At 43.3% G+C, this 27,921-nt stretch overlaps 1 pseudogene; it reads right to left on the reverse strand.

The window, feature by feature from the left end:
• Positions 1–17,357: 17,357 nt before the first annotated feature.
• On the reverse strand, positions 17,358–27,545 carry LOC112310974 (cyclin-Y-like protein 1 pseudogene; annotated as a pseudogene).
• Between the last annotated feature and the right edge of the window lie 376 nt (positions 27,546–27,921).

Here is a 27,921-nt window from a genome sequence, read left to right on the forward strand (position 1 = left end):
GCGAGATGCTGGAGCTGGTCCTCACGCAGCCTTCCTGGAGTTGGCTTGCTCACTTGGAAGTGGCTGTTTGTGTGAACTGAAAGAACTGATCACTAAGGGGCTAGCAGCTGGGGCTCAGACTCATTTGAGGGAGGAGTCTGGATGCGGAGGGAGGGCTGGCATGCCTCGAAGAGCTACCATGAGGAATTTTCTTTGGAATCCTTGGTGGCAGCTAGACCTCAGGCCCCAGCTGCGACACCTTGCTTTGGAGGCAGCGTTTTGGATACCTTTGCTGGTGCAGGTAGCCCTTCCCCTCCCTCTGGTTTGTCTTCCTGCTTGACCATGGCCTGCATTTCCACCTTCTCACATCTGTGAGAACTGACCTATGAGGCCTCCTTACCTGACTCACCTGGGAGGGGTTGGCTCCTGGTAGATGGAGCAGAATAAGAAAATGAAAAAAGGCCTGAATCCACAGGATCCTGGCTGATTGGGCAGGAAGCCTCTTTCTTGAACTTAAACATGGGGAGTGGACAGCCCAGCCCTGAAGAGCTGCTGCCCCCTTAGCCCCAGTGGTTCCTATGGGAACTAGAGACATTGTGCAGCATCTCTGCACTTGGGAAATGATTCATTAATTGAAACCCACCAGCAGCCCTGGGCTCCAGTCTGTGCCTTGTGATGGGGCTCTGCTGGGTTGGACTTGCTTGCCGGACACCTGAAGGGACCGAGCAATTCCAGGACAGGACACAGAGTGGAAGGGGTGTTGGGCCTTGGGTAGTTTGTAAGTCCTGCTGTTTACCGCCAGACGGATGTTTCAGCCTTACTCTCTAGGAATGACCGGTAAGTGTCATTTTCACCCTAAACTGTGTTGATTGTTTGTGGTTTATACATCATATAATCCCACTCCCATAAAAGATTCTCTATTTGTAAAATTGTTTGTAAAAAATATAACAGATAGTTAGACATTTTAACCTGTGCTGAATACTTGGGTGCAAAGCACTGGATGAGTTCATTTTAAATATATTTTTTAAACAAAAATACTGTAGGACAGGGGTGCCATCTTTGCAGACATTTATTTGAAATTGGATTCAAAAAGCTGTCAGGCTTCTCTTGGAAAGGCTTGTGCTGGCCCAGAATTTCTTCAGCCAGCATTTATGGGGAGCTGGTTGGTGTTGCTGGTGCAGATTCCCAAGACAGACATTGCGAAGAGCATATTCCTACTGGACCGAAAGCACCTGGTGTTAGCAGGTGTGGTGGGGATACCCAGACTGAAGCAGAGCTCTGCTTTCTGCTCTGGGGACCGCGGGTCGCAGAGCAGAGTCAGAGCAGAACTCGAGGAGTGATTGCTACATTTTCAGCACTACGGCTCTTTTCCATGAGATGGTCAGAGCAAAGAGAAAGCTAGTTAGGAGTTAGGGGCATTGGGTCTGGGCTGAAACATACAATTCCACACTGGGCTGGGGAAACAGAAATCACCAGGTACGCTCGGAACAAATGAGAGAAAAATCACTTTTCCTGCCACTTAGAAGGGAGTGTGCTTGAGTCCTGTGGCTTCTTTTATTTCCTTAAGTTGAGAGGGCAAGTTGTGGTCTCTTGAGGTGACTCAGAGCCTCTATCTCTGGACTTTTAAATAAGAGCTCTTCTTAATCTGGTCGATCACTTTAGACATGGGCCTAGGGTACTTTTTCTTTTGTAAAGTGGAGATCGCATGCGAGATTACAGGAGAGGAAAGGGGAAGTCAGAGTGGGTCTGGTGAGACAGGCCGTTCATTGCGGGCCCCTGGGAATGCCTGACCCGTGCTAGGTCCCAATTCAGTGGGCATCTGTGGGTCCTCGCATGTCAGGCACATCCATGTGTCTGCACAGCACATCTACGTGCAGACTATAGCATACTGCCCTTCCTCTCAAGGGACGTAACTTTTTGCTCTCTCCTTACAACTTTTTTGGAGACTAGAAGCCATTGGAGCTACAATTTGGTGATTTTGAGGATTCAATTAAACCCAAAGTGTTTATCGGCTATCCGCTTTGTACCTAACTCCATGCTAGTACTCTTCAGATACTTTATTAAAAATTATTCCAGCCTTCCAGAGACCTGAACTTGGGACAAGAAAGGATCAGAACATAATATGGGAGTAAATGTTATTGATGCTCTATTAACCAGGCACCCAAAGGCTGCTCTGCCTGAAGATTTTGTCCACGAGGAAGGCAATATTACTTTGTGGAGGAAAGCAAATCTCTTAAACCTTCCCTCCCTCTCTTTGTTCCCCAGAAGCAGAGTTGCTTCAGTGGCTTTGTGTTCGTAATTGGTTGTGAATACTTTACGTTTATTCATTAACTCATTCATACTTGTGTATGTTCAACAACTGTCTGAGTGCCTCCCATGTGTGAGGTATTGCGGTAGGCATGGGAGGGGGAGAAGAGAGCAGGACACTGTTTCCCTGGCCTGTGGAGCTTACTTTCATGCAGGAGAGACAGCTGTTAAACACATAATTACATGTTGAGTTAATTGTATGTGCTAAATGGAGAAGCAAAATACATGTTATAGGAACATATCACAAAGGACTTGCCCTGGTTTGGAGAATCAGGGAAGATCTTTAAAGTGAAGGATGTTTGAACTGAGCTTTGAAGGATGAGTAGGAATTAATTAGACAAAGAAATAGGGAGAAACATTTGAGCCAGAAAGAACAGTATGTGCAAAGGCCTGGTGCAGGCAAGATCATAAAGTGGCTTGATGGATGTTAGATCTTATCACTGCTTGTACACGGAGAAGCCTTTGAAGGGTTTTAAGTATCACAGCAACAGGAGCTGACGTGCACTTTGAAGCTGTGGTTCTTCTGGGCATAGTGTAGAGAATGGGTTGGAGGGAGGAGCCAATGCTGGGAAGAGATGAAGGTTTCTTAAATTGTGTGGTGGAGACGGAAGGAAGTCAACAGATTCGGGAGGGCCTTAGGAGGTAAAATAGGACTGGGAGGTTGATTAAGTGCAAGGGTGAGGGGAAGAAAGGCATCAAGAAAGCCAGGCTGTGATGGAGAAGGGCCAGGATTCATGGGAGGGAGGGATTGATGAGTTGAGAGTGGGACATGATGATTTGGAGGTGCCGTAATCCTTAATCCTCACATTAACTGCATATAGATTTAGCAATATGGCTCTATTTCCTTAAAGGTAACACCCCTTTTCCCTCCTCAGGCAGTCAGCAGGGTATTTTTAGAATGCAGTCATTCCACACTTGGGAAGTGAGGAGTGAGCTCAGCTCCCCTGCACGGAATGCTCTCGGCCAGACCCACTGAGTTGAGCTTTCACATATTCAAAGTCAGACACTTGTTGACCTGCTGCCTTCACATTGTTTCAGCTGGATGCTAATTCCAGGATGCTGTGGGATAAAGAAAAGAAAATAATTTTGATTCCTGTTTTTGGTGGCTTTAGCCCATTCCTCAGATACTGTTTTGCCAACTTCCGGGAGTATCAAGCGTCATGGTTTAGAGGTAACCAAGGTTCGTTTTAGAAACAGGATTGCACTTCTTGTTAGGTGGTGTTCGCAGTGTAGAGCCCCTGGTCAATTATTTAATTACTGAGTGGCCAGTAAATCCTGCTAAGTTTTACACGTTATTACAGGATCAGAATGGAACTCAAGGTCACTGACCAAAGTGAGGTGTTTCACTGTCAGTTGGGTTGTGTCTAATCAATAACGAACATACAATTCACACACATATAATTGGATATGATTGTCAGACATTTATTGAGCATTCACCATCGGGCATCATGTTAGGTCCCGGGGGATAAATTATAGTTATGCAAAACACGACTTCTGCCTCTGAAAGGCTCAAAGGGTCTTTGGAGGGTTGGGACCTCCGTGCAGAGAGGTGGCCCGGGAGGGATGTGTCTGAGTTGGTGGAAGTCTGTATCATCTGCATTCATGGGAAGCTCTGTTTCTATGATCCTGGGCCCTAGGAGAAGACAGCCTGAAAGGAAGGGTTTGTGAGGCCTCTCAAGCAAGCGTGAGGCCTCAGTAGGGTAAATTGTGAAGTGGAAGTGGGAGAGTGGGAGAAAACCAGAGCTGGGGGAGGTGTTCTGGCATTTCCCTAGGTTCATGTAGCATGTTACATAAGAGGAAGCGGGAGAAACAGGTTGGGGCCAGGCCTTAGATGCCTTTGACTTCTACGCCGTGGCATTTAGAGCTTCATCTGGTGTGTGGATGGCCTCTGATGATATTTTTAGGTGGCATTTTGAAAAGATTAATCTATCTAAATAAGAAGTGGTACATATATACACAACGGAATACTACTTGGCCATAAAAAAGAATGAAATCTTACCATTTTTGACAGCACGGATGGACCTGGAAGGTAATATGCTCAGTGAAATAAGTCAGTCACAGAAAGAAAATGCCAAATGATTTCACTTATATGCGGAATCTAAAGAACAAAATAAATGAGCAAACAGAATTGAAACAGACTCATAGACACAGAGTGGACTGGTCGTTGTGGGCGGGATTAGGAGGCTGGGAGAAAAAGGCAAAGGGAACAAGAAGTACAAATTCGTAGTTACAAAATCACAGGGATATAAAGTACAGCATAGGGAATATAGTCAATAATACTGTGATATCTATGTGTGGTACCAGTTGGGTACTGGAAATATTGGGGGGAATGCTATGTGAAGTATATAGTCATCTAGCCACTGTCCTGTTCACCTGACACCAACACAAAATAATTTTGAGGGTAGACTGTAATTGAACAAGATTAACCTATCACTGCTGTGTGATAGGAACTGGAGTGCTGGAGAGACTAGAGGTATAGGAACTGTAGTTAAGAGACATTTAACTACAATTGTAGGTGCAAGATTTAAAGAATATGGTATCTAAGGACAAAGTTGATTGTCACTGATCAGCTAGGATGAAGCCCAAGCCAGGCAGCCAAGAATTTATCACTGCAAAATGAAGTTTTCTTTGTGATTTACTGTTGTGGAGAGTAAAGGAAGATTGGATCTGGGCTGTGGTAGACTTGCACACCCATAGATCATCTCTGGTGGCAGGTGGTGTTAGCATAAGACAAGAGGTGTTCCTGTTCCCCGGAAGGTGAGGCCTTCCGAGACAGTGTGCTGTGGCTGTCTCTGTGCCCGTGTGCCCTCCGTACTGCCGAGTGAAGTGCCCGGCGAACTCGTGGTGCTGGGCAGCCTCTCTTGAATAATTGAACACCAGTAACAAGTGCCAGAGGAAAGGTAAAGAAAGAGAATAAGGAGGCAGTCCAGAGAAATGAGACATTTCTTGAAGTTTCCTTCAAGCAGGGGAAACTGGAGAATAAAAGTTATACAACGTGTGGAGGCCATTGTGTTGCTAGAGGCAAGGACAGAGCCAGATCTGCCCACCTTAGTTAAAGAGGCTTTGTGATAAGGACTGGAGGGAGAGTCAAGGAACACAGGAAATGACCTCGGTATAGTTAGTCCTTGACTGTCTGGTCACCTGTTCACTTATTCAATAAAAGTTAATAAGCTCTTACTCCAAGGAAACTAAGCAGCTCGGATTGAAGGAGCAGTATTTGCAAAAGCATGAAGGCATGAAAAAGCAGGGTGTCAGTCGATGCTCCGAGTGTTTGGGGATTGTGAGGGCAAACAAAAGTTGCAAACTGGCAGCCGACAGAAGTGTGGTATTTGGCTGGAAAATGTTTCGTGTTTTAAATTTATATTCATTGTCAATGCTATACTTGAAAGATTTCACACAAAAACACCTGTTTTGTTTATCTATTACTGTGTAAGAAATCATCTCAAACTCAGTGGTTTAAAATTTAACTTTTGTTTTCATAACTCTTGCGGTTCTGGGAATGGACTGGATTCAACACAGAGATTTTCACACGGGGTCTTTCATGCGGTTGCCGTCAGAGGGTGGCTAGAGCTGGAGTCATCTGGAAAGCTTCTCGCCCGCATCTCTGGGGGTTGGTAGGACTTCAGCAGGGGCTGTCGGCCAGAACTTCTACACATGGCCTCCCCATGTGGCCTGTGCTTCTTCACAGCATGGCCAGCGGGTTCCAAGAGCAGGCATCGCAGAGACAGGAAGTGTAAGCTCCAAGATTCGTAAATCTCGGGCCTGGAGATGGACACAGCATCACCGCCGCCATGTGCTATTGGTCAAGCAGTGTTATGGGCTGAACTGTTTCCCCTAAACATGTTGAAGTTCGAATCCCCAGTACTTCAGAATGTAGTGGATTTGGAGATAGAGACTTTAAAGAGGTTATTAAGTTATAATAGAGTCATCTGGGTCAGCTCTAGTCCAAGATGACTGATAATCTCCTCTTATAAGAAGGGGAGATTAGGACGCAGAGAGAGATACCAGACACATAGATTGAGGGGTGACCACGTGAGGACCCGGCAAGAAGGCAGACATCGGAAGCCAAGGAGAAAGGCCTCAGGTGAAACCAAACCTGCCTCCATAACTCGCAGCCTCCGTAACTGAGAAGATTAATTTCCATTGTTTAAGTCATCCAGTCGGTGGCATTTTTTAATAGCAGCCTGAGTGGCTTAATGTACACACCACTGAAGGGCTTTGGGTCTCTCTCCCTCCACTCACCCGTCTGCTGAAGACTGGTGGTCAGAGGCAAGGGGTCTAGCTAAGTAGTTTTTTCAATAGGGGAGTGGCAGGTGATGAAGAAGCATATTGGGAATGGGACAAGCAGACAAAGCAGATGTAAAATTGTCACCATTTAGTGCTGAGATATTTGGGGTGGGGGATTCATCAGAGGGAAACACCAGCGGATACCAGATGGGGAGTAATACCGGATGGGAGTCCCGTGGAGGAGGAGATTTGGTGGGCAACATTCCAGCAGCACCCTTCAATGATAGAAATTTATCATGGCATGAAGTAATATAAAATGCATATGACTGTGTCCCAGAAAGCAGAGCTCCTTATTTCACCTTCCTTCTAGGCAAGGTGGGCTAAGGCTCTGTGTTGTTGGGAGACGGGGGCGGGTTATTGGCAAAGGGCATTCTCTCCTTTTCAAGGGGAGCCTGAGCACACCCATGCTCCACCTGGGGTGCATCAGCCTGTGAGTAGCTCTGTGTCCTGCTGGGCTGGGCTCTGGCCCCACAGGCATGTCCAGGACCAGGGACAGAGATGGAACCTCCTCCGCCTCACAGCAGCTGCCACCAAGACAGCCCTGAGGCCCCAGCATCATCGTTCTCTCAGTGCCCTGGCTGGCTTGGTTCCCAGGGGGCTTGTTAACAAGTCACCGCTACAAAACAGCTATGATGGTAAAACCACGTGTGGGGCAATATTTGACCAGTGAAAATGGGTTAATTTGGACTTTATGATCACTTGTAATAGCAGCTAAAGTTGAAGTTTAAAAAAATATACCAAGGGGAAGAAGAGGGAAAAAAATAACCAAATGAGTAGGATAGATGGGATATCAAAAGGGTGCTCATGTCCTTGAGGAAAGGAAACGTTTTCTAGTTCTTTAGAAAGAAGTCATTTGCACATAAACAAGGCCCTTTTGGGCAGAGGCCAGCATGGCTGAAGCTGTGCTTGCGGAGTTAATTGTGTCATTTTTCTTCTTTAACGGAAGCTGAGTCTCCTCCACTGTACCTTCACTGCTTTGGTGACTGACACCCGTCTGCACTTGAAATTAAGAAAATCACATTTCCTTATTCGCAGACACCCTTTCAGACTTTCTTAATGTAAGCAAATCCTCTTTCTCAAATAATGGAACACAAGTTAGGAAGCAGAAAAAAAATGGAGGAAAAGAATTTACAAAACTTTAATACAAATGAATGTTGTTTGAGCTGTTCTCCCCCACCCTGCCCCATCTCCTTAACTTCTATTTGCTGCTGGAAGCCCTGGGCTGGGCGCAGAGCCCTGGGCTTCCACCAGCAAGCTTACAGCCAGTGAGAGTGGTCCTCTTCCCAGATTCTATCTTTGGTAATTTGCAAACACTCCATGTCTTATGTGGAAACCATACTGAGAATTTTCCCTCTTAAGATGCACAGAGATTATTTTGATTAAAAGAAAAGAAGAAGTCTAGAGAGTTTCACTCAGGAGTGCGGCACGCTCCACTCACGTCATGCACATCCACAACACCCCCCCCCACCCCCCCACCCCCCCCCCACCCCCCCCCACCCCCGCTGTTTTCTTCCCTCACCTCTGGACTCCTGGTCTGGCACTTCCACTCTAAGGTTGGAAGCTGAACACAATGACTTCTTGAATCACAGCTCTGGGCACACACAGCCCTCAAACGCTCTCCCTCTCTCTCTGATTATTTTTTCTTCTTCTCATATCTGTTTAAATATTGCAGCTCAGCATGCAATGTGTTTGAAAATGGCTCGGATGTAATTACTAACAGTGTCACCTCTCTGCTGAAGCCTGTAATTCCCTCTTGATTAAGACGGCGATATTGATTTGGCTGGGGTTGCATGCAAATAAACCGAGAGCAGGTGAGGTGTAGTTTTCCGGTTTGCAGGGTGTCTGTGATTTCAGTCTGGTAGTCAGGTTTCCCCCACCCATATGGTTTGGCTGCGCATTAATGTGGATTCATACCTGACTTCAAGGCTCAGATGGAAACTATAGCCATCAAAAGTTCTCATCTGGAGCCTTTGTTTAGTTGTGCCTATCAATCACAGCCATCTCTGTTCCTACATTTAGAAGAGTAATTGAAGAGGAATGGCTGGCTGTCAAAAGGTCAAGGTACTTCAGAAGGAGACATGTGGAGGAGGGGATTGGGAAAGTACTTTAAGGCCTGAAGTGATTTGGTAATTCACCACCACAAGATCTGTGCTACATTCTCTAGTCAGGCACGGAAGACTATGGTTTCTTAAAGTAAATGGTCACCAGTTTATAGTTATTTGGGACACAGTTCGTAGCTATGAGTCCTTTTAAGGTTAAGGAAAAAAAACCCCGCTTTTGGAGGATAAAATTGTACCTACCACCCAAAGAGACTCCGTGTTGCCTGGAGTTCCGCTGAAAGAGGGCTCAGACAGGAAGAGGGCTGTGGAGAAGAAATCTGGGGCAATCAGTCGGCAGAGACTCCTTGGCAAAATGAATTTGGAAAATGTGTAATTCAAATAAATTGTCTGAATGAAGACAAATGCCTTTTTGATTGTGTGTGTAATTATTTTGTGGAATTAGTGTGTTTCAAATTAAAGGAGACTAAAGAGACAGGATCACTAAATACAATAGCTGATTCTAGACTGGATCTGGCGTTGGAGGGGAAAAATGCCTCAAAGGACATCATGAGGTCAACAGGCAAAGTTGTGATAGGGACAATACATTAGGTGAAATAATTTCGTCAATGTTAAAATGGCTGACGTTGACAACAGTGATGTAGTTACGTAAGAATATATCCTAATTTTAGGAAATACATGTGATGTGCACACTTACTCTTAAGTGATTAAAAAACTGTATGTAAATGTTATGTGTATATATATTATATATGAGAGAAAGGAAAAGAGAGATAACAAATGAAAAATAAATATATAAAATAGTAGGTGAATTTGAGTAAAGGGTGTGTGGATAGTTTTTTTCTATTCTTAGATTTTCAATTTATCTGAAAGTTTGAAATTATTTCCAAATAAAAAGTTAAAAAGCAGGGAAGCATACATTTGGATGTCTGATCCCAAGCTTGTCTAGTCTCAAGCTCGTTTGCTGCGGGCTAAGTAACAATTCTGGTCTTGCGTTTTTGGTGTCATTGCACCAGTGTTGGTGTGCTCCTTCTTTCCTGTCCCCTCTTTTCTACACAGACCCTCGACTGGGAGAAGATGGCAAAGCCTCCTCTGTTGATGGGGTAGATGTTGAATGATCAGGATGAAGGCAGGAGCAGGTGTATTTTGCTAACGTCAAAACCCTGGCAGGGTGAAAGGTACCCGTGTGTGCACGTGCCTGTTGATTTGGCTGCCAGGAGTATTGTATGAGAACAGACACTCTCCGGCTATTCTCCTTTCTCCCCTCTCTGCACCAGGCTCCCTCCTCGCAGTTAGAATTACCTGCATCCAGCATTGGTTTCCTTGGTCAACCACTTAGAATTCCTTCTGTTCATGCTTTGTCTGTTCTCAGGGTCAAGTTCCTATAGTTCCCCATACTCCATCCTAAACTAGAACTTTCCTTTATTTCTGCTAATCATTTCAATTTCATACACTTCAATTGACCAAATCTCTCTTATTACTTGTGTTTTCTTTCTTTTATATAATGTGCTTTTTCTGATAGCTTATGAAAATAATGCATGTTTGTAATAGATGATTTGGAAAACATAGAAAAGTGCATAAAGAAAATAAATAAGTCACTGATAATCTCACCAGTTACAGCTGATAATCCCATCATTCAAGCCAATCACTAAATTTTGATATATTTGCTTTCTTATATATGTGTAATATTGTATAAGGTCTTTTCTGCTTTTTTCCACTTAACTTTCTACTGTAATATCATTAAACATTATTTAAAGACATAATTTTTAACAATTGTATGATTTTTGGCTACATGGAGGGACCCCCAGGCTTACGTCCAGCTGTTATGCAACACGGTGGCTGTAGGTAGGGTTATTTGCCTCTTCAGTCTCGTTGGTTGGTGCATCTGTTATGATTGGTTAGCCTATTGGTTTTGATTGGTTGTGTGTTGGTTATAATTATAATTGGTGTTGCCTGTGCTATTAGAGTTTTAAAATATTTTGAATATAACCTGTAGTTATACCATCATAGAGTTGTTTTTTTCTTCTACCATTGGACATTTAGATTGTATTTCATTCATGCTATTATAAGTAATTCTATTAAAAGAAAACCTTACATGATAAATTTCTTTGTAAATGGCTGATCATTTTCTCTGGCTAAATTTCTAGAAATTCAATAACAGGCCAAAGGTACGGTTATTTTACAGGCTTTGATGCGTGTCACCCGGCAGAAACATTGGGTTAATTTGCAGTGTCCTCCTGCCGGCAGGATGCACGGGTTTCCCTGAACCCGGCAAGTCCGAATATTACCATTTTAAAAACATCTTTGCCGAGCTGTTAGCTGAAAAATAGTGTCTTGTGTTAATTTATATTTCTTTTGGTTATATTCTTAATGTGAACATTTGAATACTTTTTACAATGTGTTTTGCCATATTTCTCTGCTCACTTCTCTGCTCTGTATTTTGTCAGTTTCCCAGCTCTGTCTTTACTTTTTTAGTAGATGTGACAGCTGTCCCCTCACTGATTGCCAGGATTCACTTGGCTACTGTCCTTGGCAGGGCTAGTCCCACTCTCCTCCTTTATTGTGCAAACCCAGTTGCAGGCCTAGAGCAGATCCTCAGTTGGAAAAGATTGTTTCTGTATTTGGGGGTGAATTATGTTGTTTCCTGTGGGTGTGCTCCTGCCTCACTTGTAATGTAAGTTCTCCAAGGGCAAGGCCTTTGACATTTTTATAAAAATAAAATGTTTCTTTGGAACTGGTTTGATTATCTATGGCATTGTAACAAACCACATCAAAACTTAAAGGTTTACATCAATTTATTATGTCTCGTGTTGTGTGTGTGTGTGTGTGTGTATGTGTGTTAGCTGGGCCGTTCTTGCTTGAGGTCTCTCTCGGCAGTTGTAGTCACATGGTGGAAGAGACTGGAGTCTCTGAAGGCTTGACCGAACTGGACATTACGAAGTAGTTTATTGTCCCACACGTCTGACTCCTCATATGGAATAGCTGAAACGGCTGAGGGCTGTCTGGGCCTCTCTCTCTTTCTCTCTCTCTCTCTCTCTCTCTTTCATTCTTTGTGGTCTCAGGATTTTGACCTTCTTACCTGGTGGCTGGCTTCTCCCAGAGCAAGTACTCCAAAGAGATCCAGGTGGAAGTTGCAAAGTTTCTGGTAGTGCAGTCCTAGAAATCATGCAGCTTCACAGCAGCCACATTCTGTTGTTCCAAAGCAGTCACAGGGTCTCAAAAATGAGAGCCCTGATTAAAGAGGCGGGAACTATATAGGGGAGTAAACACCAGGAGGCCAGGTTGGAGGGGTATCTTTGGAGACAAGCTACCACAGGTGCCTAGTTTGATTATGCTAAGGTCCATATTTAGCATTCAGTAAATTCTTATTACATGAAAACCTAGAAACTTGAGATGAATTGTTTTCTGAAAATGCCATTTGACCTTTAATTTCCTTTGCTGATGGGGTGGGCCCAGGGAGTGAGCCATGAAAAATGAGACTTTGGCCTAGCTGCAATCTAATCACTGAAGAGCAAGTAACCTTGAAGAAATTCGCTTATGGGTGTAATTATATCCTACTGACAACTGGATATTTTATTCTGAGATTCTATTATCCTTAGTAATCTAACCAACATTTTCCTATTTATCCTCATTTTCTGCCTCTGAATAGGGAGGCAGCTGAACCAATGCCAAATCTCCCCTCACACACGCCGTTGTTAGACGTGACAAAATCACGTCGATGCCATTGCATAGCCCTTCTAGTTCCTAACATTAGGAGTTTGCTGTGGGTTACAGTGAGCCTATCTTCTCCCCAGAGACTGAGAGCTCAAGGTTTCTTTCTGCACGTGGGTAGGGAGCAGGGGGCAACCGTTGCATCTCTGCCTGGCTTCATCGCGGATGTTTTTGGTCAACTCTGCTTTGGCTTAAGTGTAGAACCGATCCATTCATTTCCCACACAATAGCCTTCAAATAGAAAACACATGTTTCAAGATTTTATTAATTCAGTTACAAATGATTTCTTTTTCTTTTTTAATCTTCACCTGACTGTGGGTATGTTCACTGAAAGGAGAGAGAGAGAGAGAGAAAGAGAGAGAATATCCATCAGCCCTGGCTGGTGTGGCTCAGTGGATTGAGTGCCGGCCTGTGAACCAAAAGATCGCCGGTTCAATTCCCAGTCTAGTGCACATACCTGGGTTGCTGGCCAGGTCCCCAGTAGGGGGCATGGAGGTACAACCACACATTGATGTTTCTCTCCCTCTCTTTCTCCCTCCCTTCCTCTCTCTACAAACAAATGAATAAAATCTTAAAAAAAAAAAAGAATATGGATCAGTTGCCTCCCACACATGCTCCCTTACTGGGGATTGAACCCGCAACTTAGGTATGTGCCCTGACCTGGAATCAAACCTGCCACTTCTGGGCAAAGATGATTTCTCATTAACTCTATTTAAGACTATACTACATGCCTTCCAGGAACACACAGCAGAGAAAGAGGTAAGACATGTATACCTAGATGCAAAACCAGACAGCCTGCACTAAAAGCCCCATCGATGATATAGATGTGAAACGAACACTACCTGGATTCAGAGTAGGAAGAAATTACACAGACTTGAGTGGCATCTGTTGACTTCTGCAAAGGGTTTCGATAGATAAATTTGTCTAATTTCAGAGCTGAAAACAGTCTGAACACAGAACCCAACACATCTGGGAATGGGATGGAGCTTTGTATCTCTGGCAGCGTTTTCTAAGTGTGCTTAGGTGGCAGGGGGAGACGAAAGTGGGTTAACCCCTCCCTGCCCTCTCCACAGAAACCAGACAACCAGAGGAGGAGCCTCTGTGAACTTGGGCCAACATTGGAAACATCGGTAGGGGTGGCAGTTTTTCTGCTGTAGGGTTGCAGGTCCCCCGCTGGGTGGGGAGGCCTGGCAGAGGAACAATCCCAGCACACATTTGGAAACAGACGTTCAGATGTTCATCTGGGACCCTTGAACAGCAAGCACACACATTGGTTTCAGCCCTGGAGCCTGAGAAGTTTCCTAGCAGGGAAGCGGTTAACGTGTCACAGCACTTTTCAAGCCAGAAGAATCTCACCGCCCCTTCCCCCATCTGAGGCTGGCTTCTAGCTGAGTTTAGAGGATTTGGAGGGGATTTGAGGTGGGTGTGGTTCTGGTGGTTCAGTTTCTAGGAAATAAAACAATCCTTTCCTTTGACCTTTCATGGGATTCAGATCTGCGTCTCCTTGGCACGCAGCCTTTTCTGTGCAGCCAGTTTGCCGTGAGTGTAGCCACTGGACTTCAGTTTTACACTGCTTCTGTCACCAGAGGCCTGAAATCTGAGGGGGCAGCCCTGAGATTCAGAGCTCAGCCTCTGCCTCGGGTGTTGGCTGGGTGTTGGCTGACGCAGGAGAAGTTCAAAACCTGGCTCAAAGCCTGACTCGTCAGATAATCACTTCTCCTCCCTTATCTGCAAATGAGGGAGGGGAATAGGCCTCCTTTAACTCTTGGTGGATGGCAAAATTGCAGGGGCTTAAGGAAGGACTTATAACTAGTGATTGGATGGTCTGGAGCCACACTTTGGAATTATCACCTGATCCCAAATGGCACACATCATACTCTCTGGAGGGAAGTTGAAAAGCAAGAATCAAAGAAATTAAAGACAAAGGAATGTACAGTAAACTCCCTCACAAACCAGGGATTTGATTAATCCCAATGGAGCCGTGAATCTGAGGGGAGTTTTGTTTTCCAGGTATTCCACGATGCACGGTTGCCCCTCTGTAGAAACGGAAGCCCTATTGTATATTGGGTGCCACCTTTCCCCCTCTGACCTGATGGTACAATATGTTTTGGCTCTGCAATTTGTCTCTAAGAAAGAACACATTTTTACATAGCACCCACAATAAAATCTAGCCTAGGTTACCAGGTAGCTTTTGAACTCTGTAAAAACTCAATATAAGAAAGATAATTTTTTTATTGTTAAGGAAACACAGGTTTTGTTTAGTCAGTAGAGATAAACAAATTTAACCACAAAATCAACAGATTTTGAGGCAGGAGACCCATACTGTGATAAAGATGAGCCGTGCACACTGAAGTCGATGTGCAGAGGAGCCTTGGACAACAGCGTGGACTGCGGTGGTTCTCAGACGACAGTGAGCACGAGAGCCTTCCTCCGGGTTTGTTAGAGACGCAAGTTCCCGGAGATCCTGACTCAGCAATCCCACTTTAAGGTCAAAGAATCAGAGTTTTCAGTAAATCCTTACCCCAGGTAATTCTGATACTCTGGGATCCACACTGAGAAATAGACTAGAATTCTAAAGTGGATTTTGATCTATGCCGAAAAGCCAAAACAGCTATTTAGAACCCCAGTAGTTTATACTCAGGGTCCATTCCCGAAATCTTCCTATTGTCCTCACTGAGTTAAACGATCTTTTTTGTTAGGGAATGTATTTGGCTGTGACTTACAGAAACCTGGAAAATAGTGGCTTACACTAACAAGAATTTTTATTTTTTGTTTTTGGAGGGGAGAAGGTGAGTAGTAAGTCTTGAGGTAGGCAATCCAGGTGTGGTGGAGCCCCACAGGATGTGTCCATATCAAAAGCCCTGAGACTGTGAGTATGACCTTATTGGAAATAGGGTCTTTGCAGGTGTAATTAAGTTGAATATCTTGAGATCCTCCTGGATTACCTGGGTAGGCCCTAAACCAATGACAAATGTCCTTTTAAGAGTGAAGCAGATGGTGATTATGTTAAATAGGACAAGGTCTTGAAGTCTTGGCCATTCTTACTAAATGTTATTTCTTTCTAAATGTTAAAATGTAGCATAGTATTTTGTAGATGCAGCTATAAACAGGATGTGCTGACCAGAATTCAACTGGATGAAAGTAGCCAACTGCAAATAAGAAATCAACATGTAATTAACTAAATAGTGTATATAAGAAATGGCTAAGTCTCCTTTCAGGGAGGCAGAGCTTGGGATATGAATTCCCTGTCTCCTTTACTTGCTGCAAATAAATAAAACTACCTCACAACACCTATGTTTCATTCTCAAATAGAGCACCCAGAGTGGGGAATCCCTTGAGTTTGGTAACAATTAGGCAGACAGAAGAAGAGGCAGAATGTGGTTACAGATGCAGAGTGGAGTGATGTGGCCACAAACCCAGGAGCAGCCACCAGAAGCTGGAAGAGGCAGGGAAGGGATTCTCCCCTAAAGCCCCCGGAGTATGGCCCTACCTGATTTCCCACTTCTTTCTAGCCTCCAGAACTGTGACAGAGTAAACTGCTGTTGTTTTAAGCCAACCAGTTTATGATAATTTGTTACAGCAGCTGAAGGAAACTAATACACCAGTGATGATATAGAGGCTCTACCAGGAACCATGGGCTTGTTGTCTCAGGGTTGTAAGAAGGCTGTTTCATGACTTGTACGATGTCTATGTTCCAGGCAAGAGGAATAAGATAGAGCACAGGGAAAGGCCTAGGTAATTAACCTCCCTCTGTTTTAAGGAGACTTTCAGCAGCCCCATATAATAATTTTCTATTATCTCTCATTGGTTGGAACTGGGTCAAATAGCCACCGCACCTGCAAGGGGAGCTTGGGGAAGTACCTTTTTTTGAAAAGTAAAGTGTTAGGTAAATTGAGACATCCAATAAAATTGGGGTTTTATTAGTAAAGGGGAGAACGAATGGATGGATGTTGCATAGATAACCAGAAAACTCTGCCAAGGCAAGTGTTCCCAACAAACCCTAGTGCCCGGTAAAGTGACTCTTCTTTCGAACCAGATAGCAAGGTGCTAAGACTGCCTGGCCTGAGTTATCTTGAAAACACTAAATGAAGAGTACAGGTTCCTTCCTGACCAAGCCTTGGTGCTTAGTGCATTCACATCCTGAAGGGGCCAACCTAAAGTAACGGAGCCTCGGCGACCTGTTGACTTTGTTTTGTTCTTAAAAGGAATTTGCTTTTGAGCCCAAAACGACAAGTTCCTTGCCTGTGACACACACAGTTTGCAAACTTGGATTCCTTAGAATTTTTAATAAAAACATCTCTTTAAAAACAAATTTTTCTGTAGATAATCAATGGCTGATACTTTCTCTTACTATCCCAAATGTGCTAATATGCTAAGTAGTGCTTGCAAAGAATTTGAATGATGGGTTATTGAGCAGCTTTTTGGGGTAAGCTAATGGCCAACAGTGACTAGCAGCTTCGATGATATAGTAGGAAGAAGCCTTGGATACCTAACAATGTAGCAGTCTGTTCTGAAGTGGCTTTGCGAGTTGCTGGGAGTCCCATGTTTTAATGGCAATACTGCATTGATTGTAAAGGAATATGCAGCGATAGTGGGGGAAAGCTCTTTTTTGGGAGAGGGGTGTTTCTTTTTTTTTTTCCTTCTCTTTTTTTGGCAAGGGAATTTCAGAGAATAGGAAAGACATGAATTATATGATTAGTGTCTTTCAAATTTCAAAATTTAAACTTCAGTTAAAAAACTCACGTAGTTCATGGTTGTCAGCCTACATTGTAAGCAAGTCTCTGTGTGTGGATTGGGAGTTTTTGCTGGGGAGTGGTTTTTGTAACTCTGTCTACATTACAAAAGACAAGGAGTAGGTCTCATTGACAAGGTCCCACTCTTTCCTAGGAGCATAGCCCTTGCTGTCCACGAGTCTCTTCAGTCTGATGTCTGTCTTTTAGGTAAAAATACTAACTTTGCTGGTATTTGAGCAGGAAAGGTGACATTTCCCTAGTCCTGGCAGAAGAGGGGCTCATGATGTTACACACAACCCCCCAGTTCTTCCTTAAGACAGGATGCTTTAGAGCACTGAATACCAATGACATTATCAGCACTGAGACCTTCTCACAGCAGCTCTGCACAGGCCTTTGTCTTCCCACAGTCCAGAAATGGCCTCCAGGTTCTGTGTTCTTCCTTCGCGAAGAGAAGCAATGACCAAAGGCAGGTTGTTGTTATCTGCTATGGAGTGCAGGTCCGAGTAATATTTGTCATGAACACCGGCAGGAACATTAACAGTAAACTGAAGTGGCTCCCCAAAATAACTTTCATCTCATTCATGTCCTCAGCTGCAGTGTCCTTGAGAACCTGGCAGTCGCCCACATTCCATTAGGCCTCATTGTCCCAAACCTTGGTGGCGCGAAGAATGGCTCCCAGAGCAATCTTTCGTTCCAGTCAGCGGAACAGATGCCGATCTCGTTAAAAGCCTTTCTGAGTAAACCAAAGTTACCATTGCACGCTCAGCCGTTAGCCGGGCAGCAGTAAAAAGGGTTTGGACAAATCTGTAAATGGATTTGTGTTCAGGGTCATGCTTAACGTGTCCCTCTGGAACTGTTTCTCTTGTGAGTGGAAGCGACCTCTCATCAAAATCACCCAAGGATCTGTTTGCATCTCTGTTCTTTATGCGGTAATACACTGCTGAGGTCACACATTTTACTGTGGCTCCAAGATTATGCTGGCTGCCTGTGCTGTCATCTAGAAATATTGTTGAACACGAGCTCTACTTACATGGTTTCCATAGTTGCTCCTCCTCTTTTCTTGCACATCCGTGTGAGGTTTGCTCAGGAAAATCGTGCTTGTCCTCAGATGGTCAGAAGGGTTTGGTTCCGAAGCTAACTCTCCCAGTCACTGATGTGCTGCTGGCGGTGGCCTTCGTCTGCTTCAAAATCCAACTCAGTGGGCTCCGGGGCAGTGGGCAACGGTGCTGTGGCCACTGTGTCCCCGATCGCCACCTTGTAGGCCTCAGTGCAGACAGCCCCACATGTAGGCGCAGCCTCGCCTCAGTTGATTAGTCTAAAAAAACAATTCCTTTTAAAACACCACGATTTTTCTCATTTGCTTCCTTTAAATTAGAAGACATGAACTTGGTACTGTGGTTGTCCAGCAGAGCTGATGTGGTTGGAAGCCATAAGGTAGTTATTCTTCTTCAGCTGTGGTTTAGAGAGGACTGAATGAATGTGGCTAAGAAGCTTGTGTTTCTTAGAGTTAAAGTTCAATGTTTCTGGCCAGCCCTTGGTTACTAAACACTTGGGTCCCCAAAGGGGCCACTGCAGTGGTGGTAGAAGGTCTGGTCCCATTGTCGTTGGTCTGTGAGCAAAGCTGCTTAATCAGTGCCCTGCAACAGGCAATGGCTGCCGATGGCCCCTCCCTGCCTCCTCTCCTGGTCTGACAGCCATACACACACACACACACACACACACAGTTTTTTCAGAACGTATTTATATAAAGCAGGATTCCTTGAGCCAAGCTTTTACATTGGATGGTTCTCAACAGGGAGACATTTGACGATGTTTGGAGACATTTTTGGTTGTCACAACTCTGCATGGTGAGGTGGTGCTGCTGGGATCTAGAAAGTGGAGGCCGGAGTGCTGCTAACCATCCTCCAGGGCACAGAAAAGCCCCGTAACAAAGAGTTATCCAACTCTAGATGTCAGTAGGGCTGAGGTTAAGGAACTGACATTAATGAGCAATAACTTTTAAGGGCAAAAAACCCCCTTAACTTAAAAAAAATAAAACAAAAACAACCCTTTTCCTAATGTCTTTCCAATTCTTCCATGAAACCCAAAGAGGCAAATAAGACCCAAGCTGACTGCTAGCTATAGATGGAAATATTCTTGTAATTATTATCTGAATGAGGAAGATTCTGTTACTAAGTAAGATGCCAGCAGGTAAAGTTTTCCAAAAATAAATAGTTAATGTTTTCACAGTGTTATCTTGCTTGACTTTGGTACAAGTTTTTAGTGGAGAGCATTTGATTTTGCCACGACTTTCTGCATTAGTCATCCCGACAGCACTTCCGGGGGTGGGGGGAGTGGCTGAGGTCAGCCTGTCGGGGTCTTCTGACAAGTCCCAGACCCTTCCCTGACCGTGGGGATGGGCTGATTTGCTTCCCATTCAGTACAAACGGAACAAAGAGTTTTGAGCTAGGCAGTTATTAATTATTATGAATGCATCAGCACATATTGGTCAAAGGGATGAAGGCTATTGCACAATATAACCAGACATTCTTGAGAAACCTTGTGTAATGCTGTGGACTAATGTTGTGAGTCTATATTGTGTGATTTTTTTTTTTCCTTTCCATTTGCTGGCCTCTTCAGTACGTGTCTAAGTGAGGATCTGGTAAGTAGGTTAACTTAAACCCAAGAGAGATACTATTACTGTTTGAGGCATTGCATTACAAACAAGCATGAGATGGCTACATCTTTTAAGCTCCAGTTAATTTACAATGAAACTTGTATTCCAATGAGTTGATTGCATAAAATCAAGTGCATCAAATAATGTTCCTTGACAGTTTTCAAGTTGCTGCATTACCTTTCCACTGCAGCTTTTGTCCACAGTCCTCCAGGGTTAGTAGACAGACAACTTAATCAGATGCTTAAAAATAGTCACACCTACTTGGATGGTCCAAGAGAAAAAGTTGGTAAAAACATCTGTGGACAATCCAGTCCTTTGCTGACTTCCGGGAGGATTAACCACATGAGACAACCCTTATGAATCATGTTTATTCCTCTTTGAGGCATTATTTGTGTCCAAGCTTTTCAAAGTCCAAATCTGAAAGATAAGTTTCTTTTCCTGAGTATTGTTAGTTAAATAACTGTCTGGACCTTGGGGTTTAAGCTCATAATAGCCAATAAGAAAATGTCCTTCTTAACCATTTAAAAACTGTAGATGATCTTTGGCTACATTACAGCATTTGCATTTTGGGAAGAGAAGTCTATTAAATGTTTGCTTTTGCCTGTAAAATATAACTGAGATCGGCTAACTGCTTGGTTATTAAGGCCGAATTCTCTCTGGGCTCTGGGCAGACCTAAGGCTGTTCCAGGCTCTGACCCATGGTCAAGAAGTGCAAAAATATGTGAGCTTATATTGAAAATCACTCCTATACCAATGGATACATATGTGGAATTGATTGCCCCCCTAATCTCTAAGTAGATGCATCTTTTCTATTTCTCCTCCCCCTTTTCTCCTTCCTGTCTGTTTCCCACCATCTCTGTTAACCGACTGACCCAATGTGGAGTGAATTCCTAGCTCTGAAAATACAGACTTCGTGACTGCTTCTAGTTGCAGAGGGATTTGCTCAGCCACATACTGACTCAGATAAAAACAGTTATACTCTGGAGGACTTTGATTTGATATAAAAGATTTCTTAAACCCCATAGTGCTTTGCATCTTTGGGTTATCTTAGAAATTCCCACCTGGAACTTTCTACAACTTCAGTTATTTGAAAGCAAATGGAACAGTTTGTGTTGATTTAAGATATCGCTTCTTCAATTCACTACAAAAGGCCTGCATCTTAAGCCCTAATACTACAATCAAGAAAGATTTTCACGATTTGCACAGTTAGAACCATGTAATTTGGGTGGGTCATTTAACATCTGTGGGTCTGTTTCCTTATCTATAACATGAGAGAAATTGCATTAATTTGGGCAAGTCATTAAACCTCTGTGGGGTTGTTTCCTCTATGAGAGAAATTGCACTAAGTGACCTTGAATGATTCTTCAAGGTCTAAAATTATATGATTCTATGATTTATCTTTCCATATGCACATTATCCTTTGCTGAATTGAAGTTGAAGGTTTGTAGCTCATATCAGAAGTAAATAAAATCCAACTTACGGATGAGGGGTAATATCTCAGCTTCCCACCACTTATGTGAATTTAAACTACTTATGTACTTCTCTGAGGTGAGTTATTTTATCCATGACATGGGGATAGTATTACCGATCTCAAAGATTGTCATTAGAATCAAGAGGTAATTTTCATTAAACAAATTATTTTAATTAAAGAGATAATTTTCATGTGTCTAAAATAGTGCCTGACACTTAGTATATGTTCAATTAATATTACGTCCTTTTTGAAGTATAATAAAAAACTCTCTTAGGTGCCCTGATTTCTTCCAAGTTTGTGAATTATTCCTCATCAAAGAGACATCGCCGTGGTTGCCCCTATTTATTAAGGGTAGGCTACGAGAGACAAGGTGAAATCCAACCCAAAGGGTCTGTCTCTTGCCACAGACACACTTCCTCATTTTTGTCATTAAGAGCTTTCAGCAGCACAAGCAACTTGGGATTTAACAGGAAAAGGCTATCAGCCAGATTGATGCCTGTCAAAAGCTCCATGTCAATAGACATTTACAAGAACTGAAGCTTGATAAATGTGGCTTCATTCCAAGAAATGTGTGGCAATGGCCGCTTTGTGTCTGGTGTTAAGATCCTTTGAGGTCATTTTTCCATTCAGCATCAGTTTCTCTCCAGTACAGAAGTAATTGAAATGAAGTGTCTACGAAGAATTTTTTTGTGTATTTTATTTATTATGTTATTGCAACTGTTCAACTTTTCCCCTCTTTGCCCTTCTCTGCCCGCTACCCTCCTTCCTCCAGCATTCCCCTGCTCCTCTTAGGTCATGTCCATGGGTCATACATATAAGTTCTTTGGCTTATCCTTTACTTATACACCTCTTAACATGCCCCTATTCTGTACCTATTAATTATGCTTTTTAATCCCTGCACCTTTACCCCCATTCTCTCCCTTCCCTCTCCCAGCTGATAACTCTCCAAATGATTTCCATACCTATGATTCTGTTCCTGTTCTGGTTGTTTGCTTATTTAGTTTTTTGGGTTTTTTTGAAATCAGTTGTTGATAGTTGTGAATTTGTTGCCTTTTTAATGTTCATAGTTTTGGTCTTCTTCATTTGCTTAAATAAGTCCCTTTTATTTAACATTTCATGTAATAATGGCTTGGTGATGATGAAATCCTTTAGCTTTACCTTGTCTGGGAAGCACTTTATCTGCCCATCCATTCTAAATGATAGCTTTGCTGGATAGAGTAATCTAGGTTGTAGGTCCTTGCTTTTCATCACTTTGAATACTTCTTGCCAGTCCCTTCTTGCCTGCAAAGTTTCTTTTGAGATCAGCTGATAGTATTATGGGAACTCCTTTGTAGGTAACTCTCTGCTTTTCTTTTGATGCTTTTAAGATTCTCTATCTTTAACCTTTAGCATTTTAATTATGATGTGTCTTGGTGTGGTCCTTTTTGGGTCCAACTTGTTTGGGACACTCTGTGCTTCCTAGACTTGCATGTCTATTTCCTTCACCAAATTAGGAAAGTTTTCTTTCAATATTTTTTCAAATAAGTTTTCAATTTTGTTGATGTCCCTATGATTCAGATGTTGGCATGTTTGAAGATGACCCAGAGCCTTCTTATACTCTCCTCATTCTTTAAAATTCTTGTTTCTTCTTTCTGTTCTGGTTGAATGTTTATTTCTTCCTTATGTTCCAAATCATTGGTTTGAGTCCCAGCTTTCTTCCCTTCATTGTTGGTTCTCTATAGATTTTTCTTTATTTCACTTAGTGTAACCTTCATCTCTTCCTTTATGCTGTTGCCATACTCAATGAGTTCTTTGAACATCCTGATCACCAGTGTTTTGAACTCTGCATCTGACAGGTTGACTATCTCCATTTCTTTTAGTTCTATTTATGGGGTTTTGTTCTTTTTTTTTCATTTGGGCCATTTTTCTTTGTCTCCTCAATTTGGCAGCCTCCCTGTGTTTGCTTCTGTGTATTAGGTAGAGCTGCTTTGACTCCCTGTAAAAAACACCTGTCTGGATGAATGTGGCTTCTTTAAATCCTTGGTTGTCAGACTTCCGTACAGTTCGATTTTCTGACAATTCTGGGTGTTGTTATGAGATTTAGTTATAATTCCTCTTTGTGGTTGTGCATGGAGGCAAAGCATGTCTACCTATGCCTCCATCTCTGAAGAATTTCTATAGGTAGCAACACTGACTTGTTTTTAACCAGGAAAACAGTAAGAACAAAGTACTAACAATCCTTGCTTTCCTGCTGAAGATGAACCTGCCATCCTTCATTCTGGTCAAACACAGCTCAGATTTATTTTGGCCAAAGAAAACTTTGTTCAGGCTCTGTCATGCTGATGGAATTGTAGGATTCCAGAACTGAAAGAGAACTCAGAAATGATGGTCTGAATCCTCTCCTTCCCCCACTTGCAAGCGAATGAAATGGGCGTAGCTGGGATGTTAGTGTAGCAGTCAGGGCCCAACCTAGAGAGTGGTGTTCAAAGGGGAGCCAAACTCATCATGTTTTCAGGTGAGTCAAGGGACAGGATCAGCAGTCAGCCACCTAACCAATGGGGCCAAAAGAGAGGCTGGAGATGGAGTCAAGCGAGGGAAACCAAGCGAGCTAGGAGAAAAGCAAGGAGGGTCCTGAACCATTGCACAAAAGAGTAGGCATGTATGTGCCTTACAGTTAGCAGGTGCCTGGAGTGGCAGGTTGAAAATTCAGGCAGACAGTAAAGTCCAACCTCATCATCTTTGGAAGAGATGACTGCTGTGCAGAGAAGCTAAGAGATAATGCCAATGCGGACACTGCTAGTTGGTGGCAGAAAGCTCTAGTTCTGGGATCTCCAGACTTCTTGTATATCTCTCTTCCCAAGGCTTATTTTTTCCTTGTTATTTAGTTCTTGAGCCTCTATTTACACCTGAAACATTGTGCTTATTACAGTGATTCTCTGTTTCATTTACATTTCTTGTTTCATGTGAGTAGAGGATGATTTTCTATTCAGGGTAGCCTATCTCTTATTGCAAGACAAAGTTGTCGTTACACTGTGTATGTTCAGTAACCTTCCAATTCAGAAGCGGATTCTTCACACAGCATAGCATTCATAAAGACAGAGAGTGAATTTAGAAATTGCAGAATGAGATATCTTTTTTCTTACAGTTTTCCACTATTCTTTCTCTATGAGTTAAAGAGGGTTTTATTTTGCTTTTTGCCTTATACTTTTCTAGGATCATAAATAAGTTATATAAAGTTAAAAAAATCTTACTAGAATATTTTCTTAAATAATTTATATTAATAATATTGTTTTATTAATGCCAATTTATAACTTTATACTTTAAAATAATTAGTTCAGAGAAGTCTGATTGCATGTGGTAGAATTTATATGTCTTCATATCCTCTTCTTCTGAAACCTTCACAAGAATGAGACAGGTATTAGAAATTAGAAAAGATAAAGCCAAAGAATAAAGATTATGCATGAGGCAACATCACCAGATGAGAGATGACCAGGTGGTTTGGAAACCAGAAGCAGGTGAATGAGCAGGAACTGACTTAGTAGAATCCAGAACATCTGCTAGTTAAGCAGATGGAGAATCGAACAAGCAGCACCCCACCTCGTGCTGCAGAACCCCAGAAAGGCTAGAGAATTGGCAGCAGCTGCTATCTCTGAAGGCAAACAGCAGAAAACAGATTGGTTGCATCTTTACCAGCTCTGCCCCCTGATGCCTCTTGGTTAATAAGAGCTGCTAAATTTCCAGTTTTCCTTTTTTAAAGCTCACAGTGATTCACTTTACATTTTATATAGGGCTGTACCTCCACACAGAATGAATTGGGGAAAAATTGGATTTAAAAATGCTTATTTTGGAATTAGTTGAATTTAGCAAACATCTGAGTGTCTACTGTGCTGAGTTGACACAAATGACTAAGCCCTAAATTCCTTCCCTCTGAGTCTCGGAATCTAACTGGGGAGACAGCCCAGCTACTTATAAACATGGAGAATGAGTGTAAGGGCTGCAAGAGAGGTGTGAGCTGCTTACTATAGGATCACAGAGGGAGGAGCCCCTCGTCGAGTGGGGGGAGAGGGGAGAGGCACAGGAGGTCTCAGAGGGAAGGGGTGTTGGACTGGATCATGAAGTATGCAACTAGGGAGGCAGAGGCTTTCAAGGACAAAGGCCCAGAGGCTTCTAAAGGGTGATCCTGGAAATGGAGTTGTCAGATTTCGACTAACATGCAGCACGAGGCACGATTTACGGAAGAAAGTACAAGTGAGACTTATACTGTGATACAGATACGGAAATCTTTTATACTGTACCTAGAGCTGAGAAAAGGTCTGGTTTATAGCTTCTCTCTGAGGCCATCCCTCTACCAGTCCCACATTGTCCGACTGTAAAGCTCCAGAGGAACGTAAGGAATTTTGTTTTCTGTTAGTGGGTCGTCGTTGCTGTTATTGTGCAGTCAGGGGACTTACAGGGATCTCGCAGCACGAGCAGGCTGTTGCAGATAACTGTCTGGAAGTGTCATTCTTTGGATATCCAGGAACTCACCTGAGGGTGAGTCCCTGATAGAGCTGTCAGACATCACCAAAGCCCTGCGGGAGATATCGCAGGGCAGGTGGGGCTTAGTGAGAGAAACCACTAGGGCAGTCAGATTGGTCCAACCTCCAGGATGTTTCACCCTGTGAGGCGGAGAACAGTCATAAGACAGTGGGCTGGTGGAGCCCCATGACCCACTGTGGGGGCTCCCGGAAATCAAGGACCATGGCGTACAGAGCTTGGTTCCCCCAGAGCCCAGGTCGGGGACCTGCCACTAGGAATGGTAGGCGTTGGTAATGATTTTACCTGTTGTACTAACTTAGCCACTCCATAGCGATTAAGTAATTAATTCAATAAATGATATTGAATAGTTTCCATGTGCTAAGCACAGTTGTGACTCATTCTTACCTCTCAAAAGCACACCAGCCTCCATGGGCCCCGTGGGTTTTGTGAGGATGAGCCCATTCCTAAATTCTCTTGTTAGAAGGCCCCTGAATCCTGGATAACACAGACTCAAGTCACCACATTACGTTTGCCAGATTTTACGTTTTAAAAATTTATTATTTGACCATTGAGTTCTGAATTTTATTGGCTATTTGTAATGATTTATGTTCTATTTGTTTACCTAGCTACTGGAGTTATGAGTTATGCTTCCTAAGCATCATCACGGACTGGTCTGGCTTAAGCATCCATTTTAAAAGTTTCCACTATTTGCTGCAAATCCAGAACTTAACAATTGCAAGGTTCATTTTGAAATCACAGCAGTGAAATTGCGTGGTCTTCAGTGTCCGTGAGGGAACAGACTTCCCCCTGCATTCTGGACCACAATTTGTTATTGTTCAAGTCTGTGCAGGACTCTCTGCATACCAGCCTGTACTTTGGGTCATACAGACGTAACCTCAGAACAGAATCACTTTGTTCAGGGAGAAACAGGGCCCCTCCAGTCCTCTGGCCCCCTTTCCATGTGTTCCATCAGAAAAAAAGTTTATTTGACTGCATGATAACCTCAAGCAGAATTCCTCATAGAAATAAACCTGACAAATGCCTTTCCCACCCAGCCACAGAGGGGAACTTAATGCTGGCTTCAGCTTGAACTCCTGAAAGGCAGGTAGACAGTACGCTGAAGAACAGTGGCCTATGAGAGGGGACACAAATTCCTAACAAAACTGTAGCAATGTAAAAATTCTCATAGTGTCCAAAGTTCCTTTATGTACACTCTCAGCTTTATCTTTTCAATAGTTCTGAGTCTCTCCTGACAGTATGCTGCTAAAAACATTTCTCTGGGATTATGGAAATAACTTCAGTTTTAATTCCCCTACAGTAAGGTGCTTAGTAGATGCACAGGCTTTGAAAGTTCTGGCAGGTCTGCAGGTTACCTCCACTTTTAAGAAGACTTTTGTCCAACAGTCCCATGTTTTTGGTTGTCGTCTTAGAGATGGAGGTGCTGCTTCTTAAGGGGACACTACATAAATATGAACCCACCCTAGTATAATCTTTTGTAATCTTGCTCAGTTAAGGGTATCTAAAATACTTAGGTGTAATGGAAAAATACTTCAGTGTGCCTCTTTACGCTCACACAACGACACTCACGACACTTCTGACACCACATGTGTTGATTTTTTCCCACACCAAACGATTCTCTGCAACACCCTCTGGGTGTCCTATAATGGAATTCAGTTCTGACACTAACTGGGTTAGTGCAGACTCCACAGGTTAAGGGCTCAGTCTCATGAGACTATCACCCCCCCCCCACACCCTTCAGGTGCCAATCGCAAGTATAGGTCTCCAGGTTACCCACCACTTCTACCTGACTTGGCCACAAATTCCAGTTTCCCACATTCTCCTCCTTGCATTCTGTCATTGGGTAGAACAGCTTGCAGAACGCAGGGAAACATTTACTTATGTCTGTAAGTGTGTTATATAATAAAGGGCACAAATAACCGGATGAAGAGGTACATGAGGAGAGCTCTGGGAGGGTCCTGACCAGGAGCTTCTGTCTGTGTGGAGTTGGGGTGCGCCACCCTCCTGCTCTGTGGATGTGTCCACCAACCCAAAGTTCTCTGAACCTTGTACTTTGAGATTTTTATGGAGGCTTCATCACACAGGCATGACTGATTGTTAACTCTTATTTTCAGCCCCTCTTGCCTCTTTGGCAAATGGGGGGTGGGGTGGGTGGAGGGGGGCTTAAAGTTCCACATTTCTAATTATAGCTTGGTCTTTCTGGTGACC

The sequence above is a fragment of the Desmodus rotundus genome, chromosome 7 (genome assembly GCF_022682495.2).
Source record: "Desmodus rotundus isolate HL8 chromosome 7, HLdesRot8A.1, whole genome shotgun sequence".
Taxonomy (NCBI): Eukaryota; Metazoa; Chordata; class Mammalia; order Chiroptera; family Phyllostomidae; genus Desmodus; species Desmodus rotundus.